Raw genomic sequence first — 6,862 nt, forward strand, 5'->3', positions numbered from 1 at the left:
AAACCCTAGCTTGCATCATGACCTCTTCATCTCCTGATCAAGACTTATGAGGATGACTTTGCACAATGTAACCACATGCTATGCAATATGCAATGCCTAATGACCTAAAAATGTAATGCAATATGTTAAGCTAGTCCCAAGAGAGGAGGGCAAATTTTGAGGTGTTACACATCATCACATCAAATTCATACAACAATCAAGGATTTATATATAACAATTATAATTCAATCATCTTATCATACAAACATTGCAAACCATCAAGAATTTCAACCAAACACATGGTAAAGAGTAAACCTAAGAGGGAAGGACCACTCACTATCCTCTCATGGATATACACCCTTATAAGAATGGTTCCCCATTGCCTTAGATTGTTAAACTCCAATTCTTGATAATGGTGATTTTCTTGATCCTCCTAGTTTTTCCTCTTCTCTTCCTAGCTCTCTCTTTTCCCAAGTTTTCACGTATTCTGTAACTTTCCCCCATCTCACTTCTAATTCTCTTATAACAACCAATTTTTTATTTTTATTTAAAATCTAATATTATTATTTTATTAAATCTAAACTAAATATTTATTTTAAAATATCATTGTAACGACAATAATTAAAATAAATATTTAAATATTAACTATTACTATTATTTATATAAGTCATCCTAATTAAATAATAGTAACAACCACTACTTCTCCCATCTCCCACATATCTCTACTTTTTGCTGACACACCATAACATCTTAAATTCTAAGTTCTAAGGTTGATGTACTACCCTCAAGGGTCTCCCTTAAGACAACATAACATCACAACAAACACAAATTGCAAAATTATATTAACAAATAATAAAATTCCAGGACGTTACATGAAGTATATTGGAAATGGTTAGTATGAACATGTAAAGGAGAAGAGACTATGAAAAGGTGATTTGTTGGGGTTTATGATGTCTGGCCCTGAGAAGTTGTACATAAAATGGTCGAACTCTTGAATCAAGGAAAGGGGAGAAGATATCGTTTGATAGGAAAAGTTGTTGGACCAGTCTGGATGTTATGTCATAATATTGTCAGTGTTAAGTTTGTTTATGTGAAGTAATGTTTTTTTAGTTGCATGAATAATGTAACTTTTATGTAAAATTTCAGGATTCCATGTGTGTGTGTGTATGTGTGTGTGTGTGTGTGTGTGTGTGTGTGTGTGTGTATGTGCGTGTGTTAGGTTTGCTACTATGCAACATGATAATATAGTTGATATATTAGTGGTTTTAAGAGGTAATGAAGAATACACATAACCAAAAACAACTTCATATTTTATTTCTATTCAAGACCATCCCAAGAGGAAGTAACTACTCAAGAATAACCTTTCCATGAATACTCATGTTGTCTTTAGTAAACAAGTTTGTAGTTGTTTTGTTTCTTTCAGATTGCAAGTTTAGCACTTTAGCATTAAACAGATGATCCAAAAGAAACTTGATCATCACAATAACAACTAGCAAATTGAAGGAGAAGGATGAGAAAAGAGTCAACAGACTTGTACTCAACCTACAAATACCTCATCAAGTAAGGTTTAAGCCAAATATTTCCATTATTCACTTTTCTTTTTTTATGAGTGTATCCATGCATTATTCTCTTATCTGATTTGAACTATTTCCGATTAAGTTATCTGGTTTGACCAACACACATTGAGGTAATTTTTTGTTTAATAAATTTGAGCCTTTGTAAACCACCCTGTAAAATAGATATATCTATTGCTAGCCACTTTTAGCCTAAGTATTTCTTTCGGTGACGTAGCATAAAATTCTTAGCCATATTACTTGAAATGTATTTTCTTTCCACCCTATCTTTGGAGTTAGGTAGAAGTATAGTTCTTAAAGTATATAAAAAAGATTGAGTTTGGGGTTGCTCTTGGAAGTGAGCAAAGTTTTAAGTTCGGGATTGGGGTACTAGAGAATATGATCCAAAATTTCAATTTTTTTTGTGAAAAAAAAGTGGAAAAAGGCACTTCTTCAAAAAGAAAAGAACGAGAAAAGAAAAGATTGATATTATAAGAAGGATTAAAACTCTCTATTACTATAAAAAAAAGGAACAAAAAAGTATGATAATAGAAGGAGAGCTAGAAACCTAACTCCAAAGGTTTAAACCTATTTTCTTAAAAAAATCCTACCTTAACTTAAGTCAAGTTACAACCTGAAAAGTTCTCTAATATGTGTGTGGTGATTTCTATGATGAACTCTATTAGAACATGAGCAAGCTAAGTTTAAGTAATTTTGCATGTTAATTGAGAGATCACCCTATCCACTGAGTGAGTTATGATGAGCTGAGAGACAGGTTGAGTACTCGTAAATGTTGAGTAAGTTTTTTCAAATTTGCTAGATAGAAGTTGGGAGCTAGATCATGTTGGTGTAAGCCCTAGATGCCAATACTTTTGGTACTTGTATCGAATTATTTATTAATAATAAAAGGCTTTTTCTTTATTATGTTTATTTAATAAAGACCCTAGAATAGCTAGTCCGTTTAATGTATCAAGTGTGACTTAATCATAAGATCACATTAAACATAAGGACATTATTCTTAAAGTATCTGTAGTCGAGCTTTATTGTGAAGTGGGATAACATTAAATCATTAAGACTATTATGTATATAGACTGATGATCACATCTCATGGATCATGGATAAGGAGTTATCAAGTCTTAAACATAGGTATGAATATTAAGAGTAATATTTATACTGGATTGACCCGCTATGAGAATACTATATAGAATGTTATGCAAAGTGTCATAAGTTATTCTCATGGTGATAATGGTGTATACCACCCTTTGACCTGAAACCACTATGGACCCTAGATGTAGAGTCGAGTGCCTTATTGCTGATTAAACATTGTCCGTAACTGGATGACCATAAATATAGTTGATGGGTACTCCACGAAGTATGTTGAGGGACATAAGTGATCTAGACGGAATTTGCCCATCCCGCGTAACAGGATAAATGTCTATGGGCCCAATATTGAACTAGACAAGGATGACACAGTATATGCCTTGTGTTCAATATAGATATAAGGGCAAAATGGTAATTATACACATAAGTATTATCACAAAAGGATTTGTCAAATCACATGACATTTTCGTGTCTCGGGTAGCAGTGATGTGTTGCTAGATACCGCTCACTGTTTATTAAGTTAAATACATGATTTAATATATTTGCCAATGCCGCGAAAACCTACAGAGTCACACACAAAAGGATAGATTGATGAGAGATAAAGTAACTAAGGAACACCGTAAGGTACGACGCACTTAAGTGAATTGTAGAACATCGTAAGGTACGGTGTACTTAAGTAGAATACGAAATATGGTAAGGTACCACGCGCTTAAGTGATTTTGGCATATTATAAGATATGGGCCACATACACTTAAGTGGGCTTTTTAGCTTGCAGCCCATACAAGTGGTTATATAAATAGAACCCTTGTGCAGAAGCATTTGTGCAGTTGCAATTTCGTCTCTCTCTCTCTCTCTCTCTCTCTCTCTCTCTCTCTCTCACACACACACACACACACACACACACACACACACACACTCACACACTCACTCAAAGGCTTCATTCGTAGCAGCTAGCACTGAGATTGAAGGAATCCGTTCGTGTGGACTGAGTAAAGGCGTTGTCACCGTTCAACGTAGTCGCTCCATAGATCTGCATCAAAGGTTTCAATCGCCATAAGAGGTAACAATTCTATCACTAATCATGCCCATTCGTAAGGATCACTAAAGGAGATTTTTTTTTAATTCCGCTGTGTTTTGGATCGCCCTTCTCCTTCAATGGTATCAAAGCCACTTACGAAACCATGCATTTGATAGTTGTTTATTTTCTATATTTTATGTATTAATACGATTAAAAGACAGAATGAATCAAAGAATAAATGAGTAATTAAATTTGGCATCATGTGTGTACGATTTGGATGATTGGTGTTGACTATGCTTCGGAGTCCAACATTAGTATGGTGAAGCAGTGATACATCGATCATCCATAGGTTATGCAATTGAGATCGATTAAGTTATATATATGATATAAGTAATCCTGATGCAAAACACGGTATATATGATATATTGTTTCTGTTTCGTTCATTTAAACACTTAATGGTTGTTTTCCTTTGAGCGATCAATGTTCATTTGCTTCTTGATCCAACATTAGTATGGTGAAGCAATGATGTGTTGATCAATCATACTGAATTAACAATCGAGGTGTGTTTGACGGTCTGAAATTGGTGCATTAGGGTTAATGACGGCACAAGGGTTGTGTTGTCAAAGAGTTATGCGATTAGGATTGTGACTGCGCAAGAGTTGTGCTTTAAAGTATCAAGTGTTGATGCGAAAACGACGTCGATTTCAAATGAACCACCGGCCGCTGACCGGGCAGCGGACCCCCGGCTAACTTTGCGTAGTGTGATCGATCGCCGAAATTTAATTTGGTTTTAATTAATTAACAGAATTTAAATTAATAATAATAATGTGTTTATTATTATTGTCTTGTGGTGATCGGTTATGACCTTAGTTTTCCTTTATTTTGTTTTGGGATTTTAAAATATGACCTGCGTGTCGCGCCTCTCTTTTAATCTCTTAATGTAACTTCTTTTCTCATCCCACTTCCTCGTATGAAAAACGAGTTTCTTTTATGTAATGTAATATTATGAAGAAAGAGAAGAATACAATATTAAAAGAGGACAACCTTGAAGATCTTGCTTGGAGAAGCTTAGATCGTTATTAGGTTAGCCTAGGTTCTCTCATTGGCTTGGGAGAACAATTGCGCTAGGGGCCATAACTGTTTCATTATGTATGTTGATGCATGTGAATGTATGTTAATGCATGTGAGAGACGATTTATATGATAAATAATCCAGTGAGATCAGAATAATTGCAAATTCCCTCAAATTAAAAATTAAGTTTATGCTTTCCAAGTTATAGCACTCATAAAGACTAGTATCAGATAATGTAGGTTTCGCCTACGCGAGGTGCATGTTCTATATTAGTAAGGTGCGATGGGATAATTGTAATATCTAATTGCTAAAACAATGGGTCAAACTTAACTAAACAAATTATAATAAGATTATATATGTTTAGAAGCAAGAGTTGGAAATGATCCATGTGATGGATTGGAATAAGGAGTTATTCACCCAACTAAAATATTCGAGAGTTGTATTAGATACAATTGAAAGAAGTTCCTACCTAAATAACCTAGTTTTGTGTAATCCGCCTACACGGACATAAAACAAAGTGAAATGTGGATCTCGACCCATTAGAAAATCTTCCAACGGGATTTTCCGAATCAAATGGTGAGGGTCATTTGTTTTGAGTAAAATAGTTGGAGCATATTTAATTAAAGGCATAATTAAATATGTTATTGATACTTATATTTTCATTATTTTCATGTATATTACCATGACAACAAACACATCTAACAACATCTTGCGATCAATCCTTGACAAGGAAAAATTGTCTGGGACAAATTTTCTGGATTGACACCGAAATATGAGGATTATCCTCAAACATGATAGAAAGTTGTATGTCTTGGAGAAACTTGTTCCTGAAGAGGAACCTCCTAGTTATGCACCTAAGGCAGAAAGAGATGCTTATAAGAAGCATGTCGATGATGCCAATGAAACTGCTTGTCTCCTGCTAGCTACCATGAACTCAGAGTTGCAAAGCAACATGAGAACATGGCAGCGTTAAATATGATCGAACACCTGAAGATGCTCTATCAAGAGCAATCAAGGCATGCAAGGTTTGAAGTTTCAAAATCCCTTTTTCAAGGCAAGTTAGCTGAGGGAGCCCCTGTAGGTCCCCATATGCTCAAGATGATTGGGTATGTAGAGAACCTTGAGAGGTTGGGTTTTCCCCTCGGAAAGGAACTTGCGACTGATTTGATCTTGCAATCGTTGCCAGATAGATTCAGTCAATTTGTCCTTAATTTCAATATGAATGATATGGACAAATCTCTTCTTGAACTGCTAGCCATGTTAAGAACTGCTGAGCAGAATCTGAAGTCAAAAGGGAAGTCCATTCTGATGATCGTAAATGGAAAAAGACAGAACAAAAGACCCACCAAGCAGGGTGGTAAAAGGAAAGGTAAGAAAGTTGCCAAACCCAAACCCATTGTTGCTACTTTGAAGCCTAGTGGAGGCATAGCAAAGGAAGACACCTGCTTCCATTGCGGTAAGACCAGACACTGGAAGAGAAACTGCCCAAAGTACCTGGAAGATAAAAAAAATGGAGTAGGGACTTCAACTTCAAGTATTTTTGTTATTGAAATTAATTTATCTACTTCTGCATCATGGGTATTAGATATTGGATGCGGTTCTCACATTTGTACCAATGTGCAGGGGCTAAAAAGAAGTAGAGATTTGGCAAAAGGTGAAGTTGACCTACGAGTTGGAAATGGAGCAAAGGTTGCTGCTTTAGCCGTAGGAACTTATGTATTGACTTTACCTAGTGGTTTAATAATTCAGTTAAAGAACTGTTATTATGTACCTACAATTAGCAGGAATATTATTTCCATTTCTTGTTTGGACAAATTTGGTTTTTCATTTGTAATAAAGAACAATTGTTGCTCAATTTATTTGAATGATATATTCTATGCTACTGCACAAATGAACAATGGACTATATGTCATTGATCTTGAAATGCCTATTTATAACATTAATACTAAAAGGATGAAACTTAATGAGTTAAGTCCAACTTACCTTTGGCATTGTCGATTAGGACACATAAATGAGAAATGCATTTCCAAACTCCATAAAGATGGACTCTTGGACTCTTTGGATTATGAATCATATGAGACATGCAAATCTTGTTTAATTGGAAAGATGACAAAGTCTCCATTCACAATAAAAGGTGAAA

This window comes from Lathyrus oleraceus, chromosome 7, assembly GCF_024323335.1.
Source record: "Lathyrus oleraceus cultivar Zhongwan6 chromosome 7, CAAS_Psat_ZW6_1.0, whole genome shotgun sequence".
NCBI classification, from domain to species: Eukaryota; Viridiplantae; Streptophyta; class Magnoliopsida; order Fabales; family Fabaceae; genus Lathyrus; species Lathyrus oleraceus.